Source organism: Phyllobates terribilis, unplaced genomic scaffold (genome assembly GCF_046119375.1).
Source record: "Phyllobates terribilis strain yellow unplaced genomic scaffold, ASM4611937v1 Scaffold_1230__1_contigs__length_350227, whole genome shotgun sequence".
Lineage (NCBI taxonomy): Eukaryota > Metazoa > Chordata > Amphibia > Anura > Dendrobatidae > Phyllobates > Phyllobates terribilis.
The window spans coordinates 34,421-59,811 of record NW_027363990.1 but is presented as its reverse complement, the minus strand read 5'-3'; the positions used below and the strand labels follow the sequence as shown (position 1 = coordinate 59,811).

The 25,391-nt window shown below is 48.2% G+C and overlaps 1 pseudogene; it reads left to right on the top strand.

The window, feature by feature from the left end:
• Positions 1–7,653: 7,653 nt before the first annotated feature.
• LOC141243390 (uncharacterized) overlaps positions 7,654–25,391 on the top strand; it is a 42,523-nt pseudogene continuing 24,785 nt past the window's right edge.

Below are 25,391 nucleotides of genomic sequence, written 5' to 3'. Positions count from 1 at the left end.
GTATTCCTGGCCCCTGAGACCTGGGCCTTTGTATAGAAATATCTAACAGCAGCAGAAGGCAGAATTGGAATGGAGCCTCTTGTGCTATATGCACTGCAGTCTGCTATATACCCTGCCTGCCTGCCTATATACACTGCCTGCCTGATATCTCTGCAGATGGATTAATCCTCAGAAGAACTGTTTGTTAGGATGGATATGTGTAATGTGCTGTTTTTCTCCCTACACTACCTAATGCACGATCAAATCTCTCCCTAACGCAGCAGCAGCTCTCCCTACACTGTCTGATCCGGAGTGACTGTGATGAGCATGGCGGCGCCAGGTCAGATATAGACCTGATGATGCTGTGCGGCCAGCCAATCACTGTAATGCCCACAACCAACATGGCTATGGCATTACAGTGCATGGCAGGCAATCCCTGCATGTTCATTGGCTCTGTAAAGAGCGCCAAACATGCAGGGAGGGGACCCGACTTCCCGCCCGACCAACCCGGAAATACTCGGTGAGCGCAGAGCATCTCGAGCAGTGAGATACTCGGGCAAGCACCGAGCAGTAGCGAGCATGCTCGCTCATCACTAGTTGTCATTAAGATTTAAAAAGAGAAAACACAGAAATGTGACAGTAAATGGCTTCACCCAACCAATAACCATGAGTGGAGAAAAAGTGTTTTTGTTATCATTCATTTTCTCTGAAACAAGGCCAAGAAAGGAAAAATTCTGCCGGGGTATGTAAATTTTTGAGAACTGTATATGCGCCAGCCCCAGTGTCTCCTATTCTATATACTCTAGCCCCAGTGTCTCCTATTCTATATACTCCAGCTTCTTCTGTGATGTATATGCTCTAGCCCCAATGTATCCTGTGATGAATATACGCCAGCCCCAGTGTCTCCTATTCTATATACTCCAGCTCCAGTGTCTTCTGTGACGTAGCTAATATAGCCCTAATGTCTCTTATGCAGAGGCGTCGCATGATAAAGCAGTGAGACACAAGCTCCCTGCCCTATCACTATCTCTTTCATATGCCACAGATCGCCATAGGCCTGTGGTTAACGAGATGTCAGCATACTCACGCAGGTGGCTCGGTGACATCATTACATCGCTCTGCTCTGTTGTCCCGCCATGGAAGAGGAGACAGAGGCCGTGATGTAGGGAATCAGGATTAAGTGAGAATAAACTTTATTTTTTTAAATGATCGGGCAGTGGAGCCATCCTACTATATATCTGGAGTAGTGGGTCCATCATACTACATATGGAGTAGTGGGGCCATTATACTATAAGTATGTGGGGCAGTGGGAACATCATAGTATATACAGGTGCATCTCACTAAATTAGAATATCTTCAAAAAGTTAATTTATTCCAGTTCTTCAATACTGTTTCAGTATGCTCCACAATCATGAGGAAGACTGCTGACTTGACAGATGTCCAGAAGGCAGTCATTGACACACTCCACAAGGTCCTAGAGTTCCAATTTTCATTTGGAAATCAAGGTCCCAGAGTCTGGAGGAAGAGTGGAGAGTCCACAATCCAAGCTGCTTGAGGTCTAGTGTGAAGGCTCCACAATCAGTGATGGTTTGGGGGGCCATGTCATCTGCTGGTGTAGGTCCACTGTGTTTTATCAAGACCAAAGTCAGCACAGCCGGCTACCAGGACATTTTACAGCACTTCATGCTTCCCTCTGCCGACAAGCTTTTTGGAGATGGAAATGTCATTCTCCAGCAGGACTTGGCCCCTGTCCACACGGCCAAAAGTACCAATACCTGGTTTACACATAACAGTATCACTGTGCTTGATTGGCAGCAAACTCGCCTGACCTTAACCCCATAGAGAATCTATTATAGAGAATCTATGGGGTATTGTCAAGAGAAAGATGAGAGACACCAGACCCAACAATGCAGATGAGCTGAAAGACAGCTTTTGTATTGAAGAACTGAAATAAATTAACTTTTTGATGATATTCTAATTTAGTGAGATGCACCTGTATATGGAGCAGTGGGACCATCATGCTATATATATGGAGGAGTGGGGGCATCCTACTAAATATAGAGCAGTGTGTGTGTGTCACCCCAGGCCTGGATGCCACAAACAATAATCTGTTTCTGAAAGCAGGAGGGAGGTCCCCTGGTTAGGGACAATTAGCGTACAGCACCTCCTGTCCCAGGCCAGCAGGGGGAGCTGGCTGCCCCTATAAAAGCTGGAACTGGGGGCAGGGTTAGAGAAAACTGGACGACCTAGCTCAGGAGTGAGACTAGTCCCAGAGAAGGAGGGACAGTTCAGCTGTAGCTGAGGAGTCCGTGAGGCAGAGGAGAAACTGCAAGCCAGGGACAGAGGCGACGAGAGCCGGTCCTGGCAGAGAACCAATCTACCGGACATTGGGGTCCGAGGCTGTCAGGGTTACAAGCCCAGCAGCAGAGAACCAACCTGCGAGGGATTTCAGGTCCCTTGGCCTAAGAAGCCTGGAGGCTCCGCCACACAGAGGGACCAGTACATCGAGGAGCAAGCAACAGGTACCCAAGGCCTGAGTCGCAAGCCATACAGGAGAGAAGTACACGGCCAGTTCAGGGACGTGGGCTATTACACCACGAAAAGGGGGATAGTCAGAAAGAGCATAGAGAGAACGGTAGGCCTACACACTCACCCTGACCAGTGGGGCTCGCCCGAATGCTCTCAGACACCCAGGTCCATTCCTAACCGGTACTGTTGGGTCATTAATAATATCTATAATAAAGACCCTGAACTGTTTGAAGCGGACTCTGAACTCTTACTATTGCGACCTGCACTATCACCCCAAACATCCACCTACACTGCCCTGAGGCTACACTCTTCCCGTGGGGAGTTATCCTACCCCTGTGCTGCACACCAACACCAGCCTCAGCAGTCTGCCTTGCAGCGGCGGTTATCTCCAACCGTAATCCACGGGTGGCGCAGTCGGACATTCAAAACACTGATAAATAGACTGCCACCATTTAGTCTGACCACCCTGAGCCACGGGATCGGGTTGCCACTACTACCCCCATCAGCACCGTACACTAGAAGGCCCGGTTCCGGGTACCCCATGGCCCAGGGGGCGAGTCAGCTTTGGCATAGTCGGCAGAATTGTGACCAACCCGCCACAAACGGGTATTGCGTGCCTGGAAAAGACTCTATACATATCTGAGTGAAGTTTCCCGCCATTCGGGGCCATTTCCCGCCAATCGGAGCCGTTTCCCGCCATCGGGCGCCATCTTCGGGACGCCGCGCGGGAAGAAGAGGGGCGTGGATGTCCAAAAACGCGCGAGACCTGAAGCCCCGCCCTACGCTGAGACGCTGCGCAAGGTCCTGGAAGGAGATCCAGCGGATGCCGACGTCATCACCGAGCAACGCAAGGTCCTCGCCCAGAGCATCGCGAGCGGAGCCGCGGCCTACAGAAGAGGATCGCCAGAAGGTAGGCCACGGTTAACTAGGGGGGAGGAAGATGTCGGACGCGGAGGGACCCTCTACCACCAGCGTAGCCGCTGCAGCTGTGATGCCGTTTTCCATGCCCTATATTCATAGGCGGATTATAATGAGGGCAATCCGGGCGACCGCCCAGGGCCCCGAGCCTGCAGGGGGCCCGCGGCTCCAGGCGGGGTGTCTAATGCCGGATTGCCCTCATTATATGTGCGGGCCGCCGCGGCACATAGCGGTAGCAGTGGCGGGAGGGGGGGGCCCGGACTGCTCCCCTAGCAGCGGCCGCCGCTACTTCTTCATCGGCCGGGCCAGCACTGCAGCAGTTAACTTCCCTGTGCTGGCCCGGCCGCGTCACTGCTAGGAGACACGGCCCTGTGCGCGGTTGTGTCTCCTATCTGTGACGTCACGCAGTGCGCCCCGGCCTGCAGTGCTGCACCGGAAAAGAGAGAGAGCAGGCAGGAGGAATTGAGCCGGGGGATGGTGAGTGTGTGTGTGTGTGGGCAGATGTGTGTGTGGGCAGGTGTGTGTGTGTTTGTGGGCAGGTGTCTGTGGGGGAAGGTGTCTGTGTGGGCAGGTGTGTGTGTGTGTATATATGTGTGTGTGTATATGTGTGTGTGTGTGTGTGTGGCGGGGGGGGGGGGTGCAGAAATTCAATGAACAACTCAGGTAGCTAACAACTTTTATCTTGTATTTCTCTGCAGGATGTTTTGCTGATCTAACCATGGCCTCTTCATCTCGCAGAAGACAGTGCTCAAATGATCCAAATATTTTTTGTTACATCTGTGGAAACTTTACTGTGAAGACTCAGAGGCGCAACATTACTGACTTTGTTAAGAGGGTGTATTTTGGGAACTTCAAAGTAAAACTTGGAGACCAAGACAAGCATTGGGCTCCTCACAAAGTGTGTAAAACCTGTATTGAGAGCTTGAGATCATGGTCTCAAGGAAAGAATGCTAAACTTCAGTTTGGAGTTCCTATGGTTTGGAGAGAACCAAGCAATCATTTAGAAGACTGCTATTTCTGCCTTGTTGATGTAAAAGGTTTCAATAAGAAAAACAAGCAATATTTGCAATACCCAAGTATGTCTTCAGCTATTCGACCAGTTGCCCATAGTGAAGACATACTTGTTCCAAAATTTACTGCGCTTCCAGAAAACGTTGACACAGATCGATCCTCACATTGTTATACTGATGAAGAAGACAGGCCAGATATTTTTCAGCCATGTGATGAAGATTGTGACAAACCAATTCTGTTTACTCAGTCTGCTTTGAATGATCTGGTTAGAGATCTTTATCTACCAAAAGAGTCTGCTGAACTATTGGCTTCAAGACTACAGGAGAATCGAATGTTGAAACCTGGTACAAGTGTCTCATTTTATCGCAACAGGGAAGCAGAACTGCGGAAGTCCTTCCATTCAGATGGCCAGCTTGTCTATTGTACTGATGTTGAAGGGCTACTTCTCTTTATGGGACTTCCAGCATATGATTCAAGGGATTGGAGGCTTTTTATTGATAGTTCCAAAAGAAGTTTAAAATGTGTTCTGTTACACAATGGAAATAAGTACGGCTCTGTACCAATAGGTCATTCTGTAAAACGTAAAGAAGAATATAAAAACATCAAGATTATTCTAGAAAGGTTACAATATAATGTTCATGGGTGGTTAATTTGTGTTGATTTGGAAATGGTTAACTTTCTTTTGGGTCTGCAAGGAGGGTACACAAAACACCCTTGTTTTTTTGTGCTACTGGGACAGTAGAGCTACAGCAGAGCATTGGGTGAAAACTGAATGGCCTCAGCGACAGAGTTTGGCATCTGGCAATAAGCATGTCATCCATGATCCTCTAGTGGATAGGAAGAACATTGTCTTTCCTCCCTTGCACATAAAACTTGGATTGATGAAGCAGTTTGTCAAAGCTCTCAATCACAGTGGAGAATGCTTTAACTATATACGTTCAAGTTTTCCTGGTCTTAGTGAAGAGAAGAATAAGGCTGGAATATTTGATGGACCTCAAATAAGAACACTTATGAGAGACCCAAATTTTATCACATCAATGAATGAGACAGAAGAAAGAGCTTGGAACGCATTTTGTAATGTGGTGCAGAATTTTCTAGGGAATAAGAAAGCAGACAACTATGAAGAGATTGTGGAAGAGCTACTAATGAGTCTGCGAAATCTTGGATGTAGAATGAGTATCAAGATTCACTATTTACACAGCCATTTGGACTTTTTTCCAGAGAAGCTTGGGGATGTGAGCGAGGAACAAGGTGAGCGTTTTCAACAGGACATTAAAACAATGGAAGAACGGTATCAAGGCCGGTGGGACTCACATATGATGGCTGACTATTGCTGGAGCTTGATGAGAGACAACCCAGAAGCTGTACATCACAGATCAGCCAAGATAGAAAGTTCAAATAACTGCCATTTGCCATTCATCTGTGTGCCATATATATGTGTTTTTATATTTTGTAGCTTCATTCTGTAAGTATATTTGATTTGCTGTACATAGACTTTGTAATCTTTGTTATTCCTTGATTAAAAATATACAAAATGTAGTACCAAAAATCACGTGTTTTTATCAAAAAACATTCAATAGGAGTAATTTTCATCAAAAATTGAAAATATCTCGAAATCCTGATGTGATAGCCAAAAACGGAGTTCGTATTCGTAATCAGCAGCCAAAATTGACTTAAAATAGGTTTTAAAACCTTTTGCCAGAAAAATTGCGTTGACCAGTGAATCAGTTATTTTTTTTATTACATTTTTTAAAGGGAAATTACAATAAAATGTCCCCAATCCCTTTTTCCCTTCTCCCAATCCATAATGCTGGGGTAAGATTATCTCTACAAAGACCCCTGTACAGGAATATTAGGGCTCCAGCGACATCACATCTATTATACAGAGAATAGCGCTATCTCCATAGCTCTGTACACAAGGACATAGAGATCAGACAAGGTCCTCATATTCAGGCAGCTTCTATTTTACTCCAACCCTCTTTATAAGAACAAGATCAGAGTCTCATTATACCGAGCAGAGAAGCTCCAGGGACAAAGACCCCGTCTGCTCCTAACACGCTGGGGGGTCCGGAGTATCCAGCCACGGGGCCCGGATTCTCTCATTTGTGGCCCCAGCGTTTCTTGTAGAATAAATCCCTTTCTCATCCAGTCCTGTAGTAATGACTTTGTTATCAGGTTTTGTAGGAGGGTTCGTCTGACTCCATCTTATGTTATCAATATCTGTGCGAGAAACAAGAGACGTCCGAGCGCAGTTTTACCGAGTGTCCAGTGTCAGTTCTTCTACATCTGATAAAGAGCCGCGGTGTCTCCCACCGAACCTAGGAGTATACAGCTGTATACAGCGTACACACACGGCACTGTACACACACGGCTCCGTACACACACGGCTCCGCTCCATACATACCCGGCTCTGTACACACACGGCTCTGTACACACACAGCTCCGCTCCGTACACACACGGCTCCGCTCCGTACACCTCGTACACACACGACTCCATATACACACGGCTCAGCACACACGCGGCTCCGCTCCGTACACCTCGTACACACACGGCTCTGCTCCGTACGCCTCGTACACACACGGCTCTGCTCCGTACGCCTCGTAAACACACGCGGCTCTGCTCCGTACGCCTCGTAAACACACGCGGCTCCGCTCCGTACGCCTCGTACACGCGCGGCTCAGCTCCGTACACCTCGTACACACGCGGCTCAGCTCCGTACACCTCGTACACACGCGGCTCCGCTCCGTACACCTCGTACACACGCGGCTCCGCTCCGTACACCTCGTACACACGCGGCTCTGCTCCGTACACCTGGTACACACACGGCTCAGCTCCGTACACCTCGTACACACGCGGCTCTGCTCCGTACACCTGGTACACACGCGGCTCCGCTCCGTACACCTCGTACACACGCGGCTCTGCTCCGTACACCTGGTACACACACGGCTCTGCTCCGTACACCTGGTACACACACGGCTCAGCTCCGTACACCTCGTACACACGCGGCTCCGCTCCGTACACCTCGTACACACACGGCTCTGCTCCATACGCCTCGTACACACACGGCTCTGCTACATCCACACTGTAAACCCCTCCTGACCCCACACATAAACTTCAGCTCATCCAGCACCATGACAACCAGCACAGCAGAGTCCTGCATCCACTGAGGCCCCTGATCATGTGACCCCTGACTCCTCCCCTCCTGTGACCTCATCACAGCTCCTGTGCGCACAGAGCAGCCATATATGTGGTGGCGGCTCTGCAGGTGGAGGTATGTGGAGACCCCATTACTGGGCGCAGGGGGCATTAACCCCTTCAGCACGGAGACTCTTTTGGGGTCTTGTGTTGCCCCTTTATAAGAATCATAAGGTTTTTGTTCTGTTTCCTGTAATAGATACATACGACCCAACTATGGAGACAGGAAGGGAGGAAACGTATTGTTCTCACAGTACAGGACCCCTTTACTGCCCCACAATGTAATGCCCCTTATGCAGGATGTATGATGCCACCACACAGTGTAATGCCCCTATTATGCCCCTTATGCAGGATGTATGATGCCCCCACAGTGTAATGCCCCTTATGAAGGATGTATGATGCCCCCACACAGTGTAATGCCCCCATTATGCCCCTTATGCAAGATGTATGATGCCCCCACACAGTGTAATGCCCCTTATGAAGGATGTATGATGCCCCCACACAGTGTAATGCCTCCATTATGCCCCTTATGAAGGATGTATGATGCCCCCACACAGTGTAATGCCTCCATTATGCCCCTTATGCAGGATGTATGATGCCCCCACACAGTGTAATGCCCCCATTATGCCCCTTATGCAGGATAGAGCCTAGAGAAAATGGAGTAGGACACCCAAACAATCAGAAACAAGGAAAAACATTTCAATTTAAAAACACTTTTATTAGATAGAAAAATTAAAAGAGTTTCCTTTTCAATATATATATGTGACACTAATAGAAAGAGGTCATACAGGGTAAGAGAAACACACATAGCAGTTACGGCAACTCGTTTGTGGGTCCCCCGGGAGAATAATGCAAAAAAACAGTGTCAAAGGGTACAAGATAGCATAGTGTGTATGCAATGTATGCCATTATAGGGCGTAAGTAAGAGTTCAGAGTCAAAAAACAGGAGAAAAATGGCCACCACTCAGATAAGAGAAATAATGGCCAGGATACAGAGACAATGCATAGTATAGGACTCACCCATGGGGACTAGGGTAACCACGTGGCCGTACTGCAGCCCCGACGCGCGTTTCGTGTGGCTTCCTCGGGGGGCTGTGGTTGTGGATGGGGTGGGCACCTTTAAATATACCTCAGGATGCAGCGCTGATTAGTGCAGCGCATGTGGAGCGACAACATCCCCCCATACCGCGTCACGTCCGGCCAATTTCCCGGGGAAGCGCGGGCAGCGACATACTAAAATGACGTCACCGCCCACACCTCCCACGTACGGAAGCCCGAAGGGACGCGGCCAAGGGAGGGCGGCGCTGCACATGCGCGGCTCAGCCGCCGCCATGGCGGGTGAGGGCAAAGAAAAGGGCAAAAAACATACATTGTTGCGAGTTGGATGTGGGACAAGATATGGACACGGTGAGTGTCCCATTCATGCCTAAACAGCACAATAATATCACCATAAGTATGCATCAGTGTGAATAAAACAGGGAGCATATTTGCCCATACATAGCGCAGCAGTGGTTATCACATTTACACAGAACGACAGGGACAGGCAAGTTTAAATGTATAGTGTAGTATATATTGCCAAATTGAAGGCATGTGGAGAGTCCAGTAGTTGCACAGTTGTCACCATTCACGGGAATCGTGTCATCAAGAGCCGGGGTGCATGATAAGTAACAATAAATTGGCTCCTAAAAATTATTTGTAACGATGAATATTCATAAGCACTATAGGTGCCCATCCCACATTCGTCCGAAACTCATCCTAAATAGTGCGGAGGTATAGATGGTGGTGCCTAAATATGAAGAAATGATAAAGAGAACAGAAAAATAAATAAAAAAATAGAAACATATATAATACTAAAATGAAAATCCACATTTAAAAACGAAGGAGAGGAGAACTCACAAGAATGAAGAGAAACTGTTGTATTCATTGAGACCGCCAGGGGTCACCGTATCCAAAATCGCAATCCAGCGGCACTCCAACTGCGCCAAGATGCGTTTGTAATCGCCTCCCCTAGTACCCAAATGTACCATATCGATACCAATAAACTTAAGGAGGGAGGGGTCGCAGTTATGGCGCAGTCTGAAGTGCCGCGGGACAGTCTTAAGTGTTGACACATCCAACACATCCTTTGCGGCCACCACATCCCTAACGTGTTCCCTAACACGAACCCGGAATTCACGAGACGTGAGTCCCACATAGTTCAAATTACATGGACAAGTGGCCATATAAATAACGTGTGTAGAACTGCAAGAGATGTGATGGGTGATTTTAAATTCCCTGCCATGATTGGTGGAAAAAGATTTAGCCCTAGTGATATTACGACAGGCCATGCATGATCCACAAGGATAACATCCCCATCGCGATTTAGTTATCCCAAATGGGGTTGGCGTAGGGACCACATAGTGGCTCCTGACTAGTGAGTCCTTCAAACTTTTTCCTCTTCTGGCTGTCATTAAAGGTCTGTCAGGTAGGATCCTGCCAAGCACCGGTTCCGTTTTGAGGATGGACCAGTGCTTCTCAAGGATCCCCCGAATGGTCTGCCAGTGGCTGTTATACATTGATATAAATCTTAATGGAGGATCTCTTTCATACGATCTACCAACACTAGTCAAGAGGAGATCACGTGGGGTCCCCTTATCACGTCTGTAGCCTCTCTTAATGCTCCGTGCACTGTAGCCCCGTTCCTGAAATCTTTGGCGCAGGTCCCGAGACTGAGACTCAAACGCCATATCGGTAGAACAAATGCGTTTGGTTCTAAGATACTGTCCAACAGGAATGGCCCGAATAGTAGCCGGTGTATGGGCTGATGTTGCATGCAAAAGTGCATTGACCGATGTTTTCTTACGAAACACGTCGGTCTGAAGTAGGCCATCCTGCTGGACAGTAATACCGATATCCAAAAAGTCTATGTGGGTAGAGTTCCATGTATACGTAAGTCTGATGTTCATTTGATTAATATTAAGAAAAGTAATGAAGTTGTGAAGCTCAGCCTCGGAACCCTGCCAAATAATAAAAATGTCGTCTATGTATCTATACCAGCACTGCGCATGGGAGGCGGCGCACGCGCCATCGCCGAGAACCTCCCTCTCTCAAAAACCGAGAAAGGGGTTGGCATAAGATGGCGCACATGCCGCACCCATCGCAGTGCCACGTTTCTGAAGAAAAAAACGGTCTTTAAATGTGAAAAAGTTGTGGGTAAGTATGAATTCCAGTAGTTCGAGGACCAGTGCACGAAGTGAGGCATCCAGACTGCTAGTCTCAAGAAAAAAACTTACTGCACGCAATCCATCTGTGTGGCCAATGCTGGTATATAATGATTCAACGTCAACAGCCACCAGCAGACTACCCGGATCAAGATATACACCATCAATTTTACCGAGGACATCTCCAGTGTCCCTGACATAGGAGGGCAACGTCTCCACAAGTGGATGTAAATAATGCTCAATAAATTTACAGATAGGGTCACATAGCCCTCCAATGCCAGAGACAATGGGACGTCCCGGTGGGTCCAAGAGATTTTTATGAACCTTAGGGAGTAGGTAGAACGTGGGAACTATTGGGTGTTTGGTACAAAGGCCATCAAAAACTTTTTTAGGGATAATGCCCTGTTCATATGCCCGCTCCAAAATGTCGAGAAGGTCGGCACTGAAGGATATCATGGGATTATTAGGTAAAGTATCATAGGACGCACGGTCCCTAAGGAGTTTGAAGGCCTCCTTTTCATACTTCACAACCGGCCAGATCACAACATTTCCCCCCTTGTCCGCAGGTTTAAAAACTACATCTTTAAAAGATTGTAGTTCTTTCAAAGCTTCTTTCTGTTGGATTGTAAGGTTGTGGTGTTTGGGTCCACCCGATAGGGCCCTAAGGTCCCTACTAACCAATTTATTAAATATCTCCACCTGTGGGCAGAGGGAGAAGGGGGGAAATGTGGTAGATCTGGCCAGAATAGAACACGGGAAAGTACCTGTGTTAACGGAGTTGCCCTCTCCCTCTAGCTCTTCCAGAGCCGATAGAGCCTCTCTCTCCAGGGTCGTGTCAGGATTCATATCAAACGTTGGTTTCATGTGTAATCTACGTAGAATTACTTTTCTAAGGAAAAGCTGTAAGTCCTTCAACACTGTGAAGAAATTATAACCGTTAGTCGGAACAAAAGTCAATCCCAAAGAGAGTACTTCAATCTGGCAGTCAGAAAGAGTGTGTGTGGACAAATTAATTACCTCTAATTTATTTGGTTTTGATTTTTTCTCCAGAGAGTGGGGGGGTGTCAATTTACGTTTTGAGTAGGTTTTACCCCTTAATTGTCCATGCTGTTTGTCATTCACAAATTTAGTGCCACCGACATTGGATTGATTACTTGTGGAGGTCCCTTCATCCATAGAGGATAATGATGACACTGAGTTCCACCGATTCTCCCATGTTTGTCTATTGGGGCCCTTGTGTCCTCTCCACTTGTAGACCCGTTTGGAATTAAAATCAGAGAGATCCCTCTGATATTTTTTGGTTTTGGTAGCCACTATTTCCTTTTCCCACTTCACAAAATCAGAATCCAAATCAGTATTGAATTTATTCCATCCCTCAGGGGTCAATTTAGTAGATATCAAATTTTGGAGACGATCAATCTCTGTCTCAATAATTTGTAAAGAAGACTCATTAGATTTGATCAAAAGCTCCATAAAGCCCTTGGAGCATACCGAGGACAGTTTTTCCCATTGGGTCTTTAGTGCATCATCATCAAAGTTATGTGCTGGAAAAACCTGGATCCGTAGACCCCTGGGGATCAGTCCCCTAATGATGTAGCGCTCAAGAAACGCTTTGTTCCACCAAAGGCGGATTTTTTTGTTATACAGGGTTCTCAATTCATCAAGTAAGTCCTCATTCTCCCTCGTATTTAAAACCACGGTGGTTTCCTCCCCGAAGACCTTATTAAGTTGCGTGAGCCACGTCTGCTCACGTATTTTGTGATCCATCTGTTCAGATCCACACGCTGTGAAAAGACACAGTATCAGCAAATGACAAAAAATCCTGAGGTATATTTAAAGGTGCCCACCCCATCCACAACCACAGCCCCCCGAGGAAGCCACGCGAAACGTGCGTCGGGGCTGCAGTACGGCCACGTGGTTACCCTAGTCCCCATGGGTGAGTCCTATACTATGCATTGTCTCTGTATCCTGGCCATTATTTCTCTTATCTGAGTGGTGGCCATTTTTCTCCTGTTTTTTGACTCTGAACTCTTACTTACGCCCTATAATGGTATACATTGCATACACACTATGCTATCTTGTACCCTTTGACGGGTTTTTTTTGCATTATTCTCCCGGGGGACCCACAAGCAAGTTGCCGTAACTGCTATGTGTGTTTCTCTTACCCTGTATGACCTCTTTCTATTAGTGTCACATATATATATTGAAAAGGAAACTCTTTTAATTTTTCTATCTAATAAAAGTGTTTTTAAATTGAAATAAGTTTTTCCTTGTTTCTGATTGTTTGGGTGTCCTACTCCATTTTCTCTAGGCTCTATGTTCGATTAAGGAGTACCCTGTTTATTGTACTATGCATCATGGTGTTTGATCCAATTTTTTGCCCTTATGCAGGATGTATGATGCCCCCACAGTGTAATGCCCCCATTATGCCCCTTATACAGGATGTATGATGCCCCCATTATGCCCCTTATGCAGGATGTATGATGCTCCCACACAGTGTAATGCCCCCATTATGCCCCTCATGTAGGATGTATGATCCCCCACACAGTGTAATGCCCCCATTATGCTTCTTATGTATTATGTATGATGCCCCCATTATGCCCCTCACAATGTGATGCCCCCATTATGCCCCTTATGCAGTATGTATGATTCCCCCCCACACAGTGTAATGCCACCATTATGCCCCTCACACAGTGTGATGCCTCCATTATGCCCCTTATACAGTACTAGATGGTGGCCCGATTCTAATGCATCGGGTATTCTAGAATAGGTATGCGGCCGACCGGGCGCAGTCAGCAGAGCTGTGTTTAAATTTTGAGCCAAAATCGCTGATTGGTCGAGGCCGGCAACCGTGACCAATCAACAAAACGGTGTTAAAATTTGGCGCCTATATCGCTGATTGGTCGAGGCCGGCGGCCGCGACTAATCAGGAGAGCGGGATTTAAATTTGGCGCCAATAATGCTGATTGGTCGCGGCCAGTAAACGTGACCAATGAGCAGAGCGGTATTTAAATTTGGCGCCAATTATGGTGATTGGTCTCGGCCGAGACCAATTAGCACAGCGGTGTTTAAATTTGGCACTAATAATGCTGATTATTCGAGACCGGTAACCGCGACCAATCAGCAGAGCGGTGTTTAAATTTGGCGCCAATTTCGCTGCTTGGTCGCAGCCGGCCACCGCGACCAATCATCGAAGCGGTGTTTAAATTTGGCACCAATATGGCTGATTGGTCACGGCCGGTGGTTGCGACCAATCAGCAGAGCGGTGTTTAAATTTTGCGCCAATACTGCTGATTGGTCGAGGACGCCGGCCGAGATCAATCAGCAGAGCGTTGCTTAAATTTGGCGCCAAAATCGCTGATTGGTCGAGGCCGCCGACCGCGACCAATCAGCAATTTTGGCGCAAAATTTAAACAACGCTCTGCTGATTGATCGCGTCCGTCAGCCGCGACTAATCCGCGATTTTGGGGCCAAATTTAAACTCCGCTCTGCATCGCTCTGCTGATTGGTCGAGGCCGGCGGCCGCGACCAATCAGCAGAGCGGGGTTTAAATTGGGCGCCAATAATGCTGATGGGTCGCGGCCGGCGACCGCGACCAATCAGCAGAGCGTTGTTTAAATTTGGCACAAAAAACGCAGATTGGTCACGGCCGGTGGTTGTGACCGATCAGCAGAGTGAGGTTTAAATTTAGCACCAATACTGCTGATTGATCTCGGCCAGCGACCGCGATCGATCAGCAGAGCGGTGTTTAAATTTGGCGCCAAAATCGCTGATTGGTCGCAGCTGGAGTCCGCGACCGATCAGCAGAGCGTTGTTTAAATTTGGGGCCAATCTCGCTGATTGGACGCGTCTGGCGTCCGCGACCAATCAGCAGAGCGTTGTTTACATTTTGCACCAATACTGCTGATTGATCTCGGCCAGCGACCGCAATCAATCAGCAGAGCGGTGTTTAAATTTGGCGCCAAAATCGCTGATTGGTCACAGCTGGAGTCCACGACCAATCAGCAGAGCGTTGTTTAAATTTGGCACCAATCTCGCTAATTGGTCGCGGATGGTGTCCGCGACCAATCAGCAGAGCGTTGTTTAAATTTTGCGCCAAGCTCGCAGCAGCAGTGTTTAAATGTGGCGGTAAGATCGGTGATTGGTCGCGGCCGCTATTTAAATGTAGCGCCCAAATCGGTGATTGGTCGCGGGCAGCGGCCGCGACCAATCAGCAGAGCGGTGTTTAACTTTAGCGCCAAGATCCCTGATTGGTCGCGCTCTCCGCACGCGACCAATCCGCGAATCGTATTGGTGAGGAGCAGGGAGCGGAATCGTATTAGTGAGGACCGGGGAGCGCCGCTGCCTGTGCGGGTACTTCCGCTGCGAGAACCCGGGACATGAGCGGGCGCTCGGAGCAGAAGTATCCCGACCCGCAGCGCCGCTCCCCGGTACTCTCTTCACACCCTAGCTGCTGATGTCCCCACAGTATCCTCATGGTGTTACAAAGGTCCGGACATTTGTTTTAAAAATCGGTGATTGGTCGCTGGCGCTACCCGCGACCAATCACCGATTTGGGCGCCAAATTTAAATATCGGCCGCGACCAATCAGCACAGCGGTGTTTAAATGTGGAGCCAAGATCGGTGATTGGTCGCGGCCGATATTTAAATTTAGCGCCCAAATCGGTGATTGGTCGCGGGCCAAGACAGCGACCAATCACCGATTTGTGCGGCAGATTTAAATAGCGGCCGCGACCAATTGGATGTCAGCGCCGCTCCCCGGTCCTCCCTTCACACCCTAGCCGCCTGGATGTCAGCGGCGCTGCCTGTGCGGATACTTCCACTCCGAGAACCCGGGACATGAGCGAGCGCTCGGAGCAGAAGTATCCCGACCCGCAGCGCCGCTCCCCGGTCCTCCCTTCACGCCCTAGCCGCTGATGTCCCCACAGTATCCGCATGGTGTTACAAAGGTCCGGACATTTGTGTTAAAAATCGCTGATTGGTCGCAGGCGCTGCCCGCGACCAATCACCGATTTGGGCGCTAAATTTAAATATCGGCCGCGACCAATCGCTGATCTTGGCTCCACATTTAAACACCGCTGTGCTGATTGGTCGCCGACGCTGTGCGCGACCAATCACCGATTTTGGCGGCACATTTAAATAGCGTCTGCGACCAATCATTACAGCGGTGTTTAAATCTGGAGCCAAGATCGGTGATTGGTCGCGGCCGATATTTAAATTTGGCGCCCAAATCGGTGATTGGTCGCGGGCAGCGCCCGCGACCAATCACCAATTTTTAACACAAATGTCCGGACCTTTGTAACACCATGCGGATACTGTGGGGACATCAGCGGCTAGGGTGTGAAGGGAGGACCGGGGAGCGGCGCTGCGGGTCGGGATACTTCTGCTCCGAGCGCCCGCTCATGCCCCGGGTTCTCGGAGCGGAAGTATCCGCACGGGCAGCTGCGCTGACATCCATGCGGCTAGGGTGTGAAGGGAGGATCGGGGAGCGGCGCTGACATCCAATTGGTCGCGGCCGCTATTTAAATCTGCCGCACAAATCGGTGATTGGTCGCTGTCTTGGCCCGCGACCAATCACCGATTTGGGCGCTAAATTTAAATATCGGCCGCGACCAATCACCGATCTTGGCTTCACATTTAAACACCGCTGTGCTGATTGGTCGCGGCCGATATTTAAATTTGGCGCCCAAATCGGTGATTGGTCGCGGCCGATATTTAAAGTTAAGCACCCCTGTGCTGATTGGTCGCCGACGCTGCCCGCGACCAATCACCGATCTTGGCTCCACATTTAAACACCGCTATGCTGATTGGTTGCGGCCGATATTTAAATTTAGCGCCCAAATCGGTGATTGGTCGCGGGCCAAGACAGCGACCAATCACCGATTTGTGCGGCAGATTTAAATAGCGGCCGCGACCAATTGGATGTCAGCGCCGCTCCCCGGTCCTCCCTTCACACCCTAGCCGCCTGGATGTCAGCGGCGCTGCCTGTGCGGATACTTCCACTCCGAGAACCCGGGACATGAGCGAGCGCTCGGAGCAGAAGTATCCCGACCCGCAGCGCCGCTCCCCGGTCCTCCCTTCACGCCCTAGCCGCTGATGTCCCCACAGTATCCGCATGGTGTTACAAAGGTCCGGACATTTGTGTTAAAAATCGCTGATTGGTCGCAGGCGCTGCCCGCGACCAATCACCGATTTGGGCGCTAAATTTAAATATCGGCCGCGACCAATCGCTGATCTTGGCTCCACATTTAAACACCGCTGTGCTGATTGGTCGCCGACGCTGTGCGCGACCAATCACCGATTTTGGCGGCACATTTAAATAGCGTCTGCGACCAGTCATTACAGCGGTGTTTAAATCTGGAGCCAAGATCGGTGATTGGTCGCGGCCGATATTTAAATTTGGCGCCCAAATCGGTGATAGGTCGCGGCCGATATTTAAAGTTAAGCACCCCTGTGCTGATTGGTCGCCGACGCTGCCCGCGACCAATCACCGATCTTGGCTCCACATTTAAAAACCGCTATGCTGATTGGTTGCGGCCGATATTTAAATTTGGCGCCCAAATCGGTGATTGGTCACGGGCAGCGTCGGCGACCAATCTGCACAGCGGTGCTTAACTCAGTGATTGGTCGGGTCCGAAGACCGCGACCAATCATCGAATCGTCTTGGTGAGGACCGGGGAGCGGCGCTGCCTGTGCGGCTACTTACGCTGCAAGAACCCGGGACATAGCGGGCGCTCGCAGCAGAAGTATCCTGACCCGCAGCGGCGGGTCAGCGGCGCCGGCGGTCCTTCTGCTGCTACCGGCCGGGAGATGAGCGCCTCGCGGCGCTCATCTCCCGGCTGCATCTCCGTCCCGCAGATGGGTCCAGCGGTCGGGTTCCTTCTGCTGTTGCTGGCCGGGAGATGAGCTCCTCGCGCCGGTCATCTCCCGGCTGCATCGCCGCTCAGCTCCGTCCCGCAGATGAGCCGCTAACGGCCGCCATCTTTTTTCAGAAATCCCGCGGCGCTGATTGGCCGCTGGCGGACCAATGAGCGACGCGGGATTTCCTGGACAGACAGACAGACGGGATAAGACAATTATATAGTAGATGTATGATGCACCCACACAGTGTAATGCCCCCATTATGGCCCTTATGCAATATCTATGATGCCCCCACACAGTGTAATGCCCCCATTATGCCCTTTATGCAGTATGTATGATGTCCCCACACAGAGTAATGTTCCTATAGTACCACCTTCCCCCCACACACACAGTATAATGTTCCCATAATATCGCCTGAGGTCCTGCAGTTGGAATAAGTCCTGAGGTCCTGCACGTGGAATGATTCCTCTGGGATTGGTTTTCCCTTTGCCTGCTCCCCTACATGTAAACCCTCAAGCATGTATGCATGCATGTAGGGGAGCAGGCCTTACCAGATATCGAGGCTTTGTACAGTAATATACCGCATGAGGATGGTATCAGAGGAGTAAGACATTTCTTGAAATCGAGATCAATAGAGTGTAGCAGACATAATGACTTCATGGAGGATCTTTTAAAATTCACTCTTGTTCATAACTTCTTTCTTTTTGACAGGAAGTTATTCACTAGCTCAGGGGTACTCCGATGGGGAGCCCCTGTGCCCCCTCATATGCTAACCTAGTTTTGAGCTGGTGGGAGAAAACCACAATATTCTGGGATGATCATAAGTGGTGGCAACCATATATTGGGGTATGGTATAGATATATTCACGACATTTTTATCATCTGGTCAGGGACGAGTGAACAATTTCTTGAATTTGTCAAGGAACTCAATGTCAATAGCGATGGCCTTAGAGGTACATCAGAGGTTAATTATAACCAGTTGCTTTTCCTGGATGTACTAATCAAGAAAGAACTGGATGGGACCCTAGGGACATTCATCTACCATAAACCGACAAGCACTAATGGTCTATGGAAGTGGGATAGCCACCGCTCCACCCCCCTAAAAAAAGGAATACCCAAGGGCCAATTTTTACAGTTGAGAAGGCACTGTACTAATGTCACAGATATTAATATACAGGCAATAGACATGAACACCAAATTCAAGGAAAAAGGTACCCACAGTACATTTTGGATTTCACACAATTGTTTGCAGAAAATTGGGAGAGACAGACACTCCTCCATACCTAACCAAGAGACCAAGAAAAATTTAGGATAACACAATTAATAGGAAGTTGTGACAATCAGAGTGACCATATCTTTAACCCCTTAACAACATTAGACGTACTAATACGCATCTGTGCCCTGGGACTTAAGAGCCAGACCCCTATTAGTACGTCATCGCGATCACGCGCGCACACAGGCTGTGCGGGCGCGATCACCGCTGGGTGTCAGCTGACACCCGGTACTATGTGCAGGGAGCGGTCCCGCACCGCTCCCAGCACATTAACCCCCGCAATGCTGCGATCGAAGTCAATCGCAGCATTGCGGTGGCAAGGGGAGGTGATCGCAGATACTCACCTCCTCTTCCGGCCTCCAGCTCTGTCTGCCGTGGCTTCCAGGATGTTGCCATGACGACCCGATGACAACATCCGGGTCACCAGACAACAGGAAGATTGTTTGGACATGCGCAGTGCATCTCCAAACTATCTTCTCCCTGTCCAGCGCTGACAGCCTGCATAGCACAGGGATGGTGCTGCATTCCTGTGCCATGCAGGCGATCAGAATAAAAAAAGTGAAAGTCCCAGAGTGGGACAAAGTAATAAAGTATAAAAACTATCAGAAAGTGAAAAAAAAAATTAAAAAAAAATTGTAAAAATATATAAAAAAAAAATCCACCAAAAATAAAAATAGAATGTACCCATCAATAAATGTTATTATAAAAATAAAAAAAACAATAAAAGTACACATATTTGGTATTGCCGCGTCCGGAACAACCTGACCTATAAAACTTTCCCACTAGTTAACCCCTTCAGTGAACAAGGGAAAAAAATAAAATAAAAATGAAGCAAAAAACAATGCTTTATCATCATACCGCCAAACAAAAAATGGAATAACACGTAATCAAAAAGACGAATATAAATAAAAATGGTACCGCTGAAAACGTCATCTCGTCCCGCAAAAAAACAAGCCACCATACAGCTCCATCAGCCGAAAAATAAAAAAGTTATAGCTCTCAGAATAAAGCTATGCTAAAAAATATTTTTTTCTATAAAATTGCTTTTATTATGTAAAACTGCAAAACATAGAAAAACGATATAAATGTGGTACAGCTGTAAACGTACTGACCCAAAGAATAAAGCTGCCTTATCAATTTTACCACACGCGGAACAGAATAAAAAAAAAAACAATTCCTGAATTGTTGGTTTTTGTTTGTTCTGCCTCCCAAAAATCGGAATAGAAAGCGATCAAAAAATGTCACGTGCCTGAAAATGGCACCAATAACAACGTCAACTCATCCCGCAAAAAACAAGCCGTCACATGACTGTCTGCCAAAATCTGGGAAAAATTATAGCTCTCAAAATATGGCGATGCAAAAACTAGATTTTACAAAAAATGCGTCTTTTAGTGTGTGACAGCTGTCAGTCATAAAAACTCCATATGATTCTGGTATCACTGTAATCGCACGGACCCGAAGAATAAAGTCGTCTAATCACTTATACCGCATGAAGAACGGCGTAAAAAATAAACTCTCGGGTTAGGGTTGGGCTAGGGTTAGGGCTGGGTTTGGGGTTAGGGTTGTGATGGGGTTGGGATTTTTTTCAAAAGTAAGAAAAAAAGATGACGATATGGCGACTAGTGTTGAGCTCAAGTGCTCGCTACTTGAGTTTGCATCGGGTGCTCGGGTATGCATTGAGTATCGTGGGTATTTGAGTGACATGCTCGAGTCTCCGCCCCATATGCTTCGCGGCCAAAAAAACTTCGTGGGGATTGCCTGCCATGCACGAGCGATCCCCGCATGTTTTTTTTGGGTGTCTAATAACATTGAAACATGCGGGGCAGGGACTCGAGCATGTCACTCGAGCACACACAGTACATGGTGCATACCTGAGTACCCGATGCAAACTCAAGTAGCGAGCACTTGCGCTCAAGACTAATGACAACTTATTCAATATGATGACCTAATGTTATCAAATTCTGTGTCGTACCTCTGGGTTCAAAATGTTCACTATACACCTTAACAAAATCCTTGAGGGGTATAGTTTCCAAAATGGGGTCACTTGGGGGGGAGCTCCACTGTTTAGTCACATCAGGGGCTCTCCAAACGCGACATGGTGTCCGCTAACAAATTGAATGGAAAATCGGCTCAAATTGTTAGCGGACACCATGTTGCGTTTGGAGAGCCCCTGTGTGCCCAAACATTGGAGCTCCCCCACAAGTGACCCCATTTTGGAAACTAGACCCCCCAAGGCACCTATCTAGATGCATAGTGAGCACTTGGAACCCCCAGGTGCTTCACAAATTAATTCGTAAAAATGAAAAAGTGAAAAAAAAACACTTTTTCATTTTTACGAATCAATTTGTAAAGCACCTGGGGGTTCCAAGTGCTCACTATGCATCTAGATAGGTGCCTTTGGGGGTCTAGTTTCCAAAATGGGGTCACTTGTGGGGGAGCTCCAATGTTTAGGCACATCAGGGGCTCTCCAAACGCAACATGGCGTCCGCTAATTATTCAAGCAAATTTTACAATCAAAAAGTCAAATGGCGCTCCTTCCCTTCCGAGCCCTGCCGAGCGCCCAAACAGTGTTTTTTCCCCACATATGGGGTATCTGCGTGCCCAGGGAAAATTGCACAACAAATTTTGGGGTCCATTTTTTCTTGTTACCCCTGTGAAAATAAAAAAAATTGGGTCTAAAGTAACATTTTTGTGAAAAAAGTTAAATGTTCATTTTTTTCTTCCACATTCCAAAAATTCCTGTGAAGCACCTGAAGGGTTAATAAAGTTCTTGAATGTGGTTTTGGGCACCTTGAGGGGTGCAGTTTTTAGAATGGTGTCACTTTTGGGTATTTTCTGTCATAAAGACCTCTCAAAGTGACCTCAAATGTGATGTGGTCCCTAAAATAAATGGTTTTGTAAATTTTGTTGGAAAAATGAGAAATCGCTGGTCAACTTTTAACCCTTTTAGCTCCCTAAGAAAAAAAAATTTTGGTTCCAAAATTGTGCTGATGTAAAGTAGACATGTGGGAAATGTTATTTATTAACTCTTTTGCGTGACATATCTCTCTGATTTAAGGGCATAAAAATTCAAAGTTTGAAAATTGCAAAATTTTCAAAATTTTTGCCAAATTTCCGTTTTTTTCACAAATAAACGCAAGTGATATCGAAGAAATTTTTCCACAATCATGAAGTACAATATGTCACGAAAAAACAATCTCAGAATCAGGGGGATCCGTTGAAGCGTTCCAAAGTAATTACCGCATAAAGTGACAGTGGTCAGAATTGTAAAAATTGGCCTGGTCATTAACGTGCAAACCACCCTCGGGGGTTAAGTGGTTAATATCCTCAGAAAACACTGCTATATACTTGTGGTCGACCCGGACCTGAGGGTGCTGTGGGATGTACTGTCAAAACAACTTTCAGAAAGGGTCGTTTAATTAGGGACCGTTTAGTGCATAGTTTCTATAAAAAAAAACTCCACCGAAGGGGACTTGGCTAGATAGAACAGTTTGCGGTTTCTTTAGATGTGGAGAACGTTGTACATATAATTGGATGAGACCATGTAAATCTTTCTCGAGCTCCTCCACGGGTAAAACCTTTTTTCAGAGGGATTATTCCAACTGTAAAACGTCAGGACTTATATATATGGCCACATGCACTTGCCCCCTAGATTATGTATGCAGGACCAAGAGGGAGTCTAGGAGGAGGGTGGGGGAGGGGGAATTTGGGTGATATACACCATGGTCGGGACACTCCATTAGTGAGACATATGAACAGTGTACATCGATGTGAAACCGGAGACATCTTATGTATCATTGAGATGGTTAAACCTAATGTGAGAGGAGGTGATCACAATAGATGTATCCTCAAAAAGGAAAGTGAATTTTTAGATGTTATTCACTAGCCACTCAATGAGCAAATTCTCTATGCCTGTTTTGTATGAATACAGCCCCATTCCGGATTACATTTTTGGATTTTATAGTCTACCCATTGCTACTCCGTTCCCTGTGAATGGGGTTCACATATTGTTGTACTTCATCGAGATATTTGAGCTTTTATATAAGAATTATTTCTTATCAGTTATATCACACACATATACTATTTAGTAACTAACAAGTGTGGTGTTCCTTGTGTATCTCTAATTATACAATAGGGATCAAATTTGACCATTTAGGAATATACTGTGGTCCATCATCCCTATTTTATGTAGTGATATTGTAGATCTACATGCTTATTGCATGATGGGAGGATGAGCTATTCTTGTTTTTAGTCTCCTATCATGCTGATCTCAGAGACGGGACTTTTCTATATTGCTGGAACGCAATCCAAATTCATTATGCACTCCAGCATGGAACTCATGCACAGTCATACATAGGAGACCGTAATGCTCTCCAGCATAGAATACACACATCCAGGCATGCGCAATCGCTGACAATGACCCTAGATGCGCTCTGGCATGGAGTGCATAACTACGGCCATGCGCAGTGTTAGACGTCAGGCGTTTGCTGGATCTGAAATTGGGTCAGAATCATCAGTGGATTCTGTGGTCTCCCATTCTGGTCCAGCCAGGGCAGATGCTGCTCAGCATCGCCATCAGTCCCAACGCCTAGCTAGTGCACGAGATGTACAAGCTGTCTCTCGGGTCTTTGTTCCTAGTAGTGTTAAGAATAGGTTGCGGAGGGGAACATGGCTGCTACAGCCTAAGTCCAGGGTGCACTGCACTGAGCATGCCCGTGACATGGCGGACTGTGATTGGTGGTTGGATGTCAGGTGATCCGGTGACCTGGCACCGCCTGATTGGTCGCGGGTGACGTCATCAGTAGTGCGACCAATAATACGACTGTGGGCAGGGCTTAGTCTTTAAATAGCCCGACCACAAACATGGTGCGCTCTGATCATTCCATTTAGGTTGTGCTCTTGTGTGGACGCTTGTCTGTTTGGGCTCCACGTGCTCCCTAGCTGCTCTCTCCGTGACCTTCCGATGCCAGAGTTCGCTCGGCTGATTAGCACAGGTCGCTTAGGCAGGCTTAGCTGTGTTTAGGGAGGTAGTTCCCGTTTGGCATTCTGGCTCCGGCAAGGGGGTTGCTATACACCCCGAGCAGACTGCGGGGTCCGTATCCCTGGCACTGCCTGCTAGCCACTTGGAGAGTTAATCCGCAGGCTGGTCACACACCGGCTGGGAGCACGTACACTCCGGCGTGAGTCACACACACCTCCTAGCGCCTGCTGCGTAGCCTCTGTGCAGTCAACAGAGCTACGGCTACGTTATTTGTCGCACATCTATCGTGCAGTTAACGGAGATAGTGCGAATCCCTTTTCCCGTCCCGGTGTGTAGTAACACTGGAGGGATTTATACTTTAGTTGGTTGTTTTACATTCTTACCCGGTAGGTGTTCGGCTGCAGTCTTCTAGGCTGCATCGCGGACCCCGGGTTCGGTTGCTTTCCATTTTAATAAAGTTGTTGCAACCGTCCCCTTAACATGCAGTCCCAGGTACGAGTGGCACGGAGGCAATCAGTTTATCTGGCGTTTCAGTGTAAAGTGCGTCACTTCCGGACATGAACACTAGGGGATGGACATTATCAGACCTCTAGCGCATGAGAAGTAGCGCAGCCACAATACATTATTATAGACATACTCCATTCTATATATCCTATGACAATTCACCTCTAGGAATGGGAATGGGTCTCCTAGTGTAACGGGTCCGGGAGGCGGACTGTAACGGGTCCGGGAGGCGGAACCTCTGAGCTACTATACAAGGGGGCGGCCCTTGTAAGGGAGCGGGTGGCAGTCTCTGGGTGAACGGACAGGGAGTTACGGCAAGTGATCAGGGCAGTCTCTGGGTAAGGGGTAGGTACGACCTGTGATGGCAGAGCCTCCGGGTAGGCTCGCAGGCAGGTGGTAGATGTGTGCTCCCAGGTGAGCAAGCGAGAGTCTCTGGAATAGCAGGTGGTCACGGCACGTGACGGCGGAACCTCCGGGCTGGCAGGCAGGTAGGTAACGGAGAAGCGCTCCCAGGTGAGCGGGCAAGAGTCTCTGGAATAGCTGATGGTCACCGCACGTGACAACGGGACCTCCGGGCTGGCAAGCAGGCAGGTAACGGAGATGCGCTCCCAGGTGAGCGGGCAAGAGTCTGGAGTAGCTGGTGGTCACAGCACGTGACAACGGAGCCTCCGGGCTGGCAAGCAGGCAGATAACGGAGAAGCGCTCCCAGGTGAGCGGGCAAGCTGGTCCATAGACAGACTGACCGGAGTAGTAAGGCAGACCGTCGGACCTCAGGCAAGCAGGCAGGTAGCTGATATGCGCTCCCAGGTGAGTGGGCAGGCTGGTCCTTTAGACAGACTGACAGGAGTAGTAAGGCAGACCGTCGGACCTCAGACTGGCAGACAGGTAACAAGTATTCAGGCAGGAATCAGGCAGGTAACTGGCAGGTACTGGCAGGTAA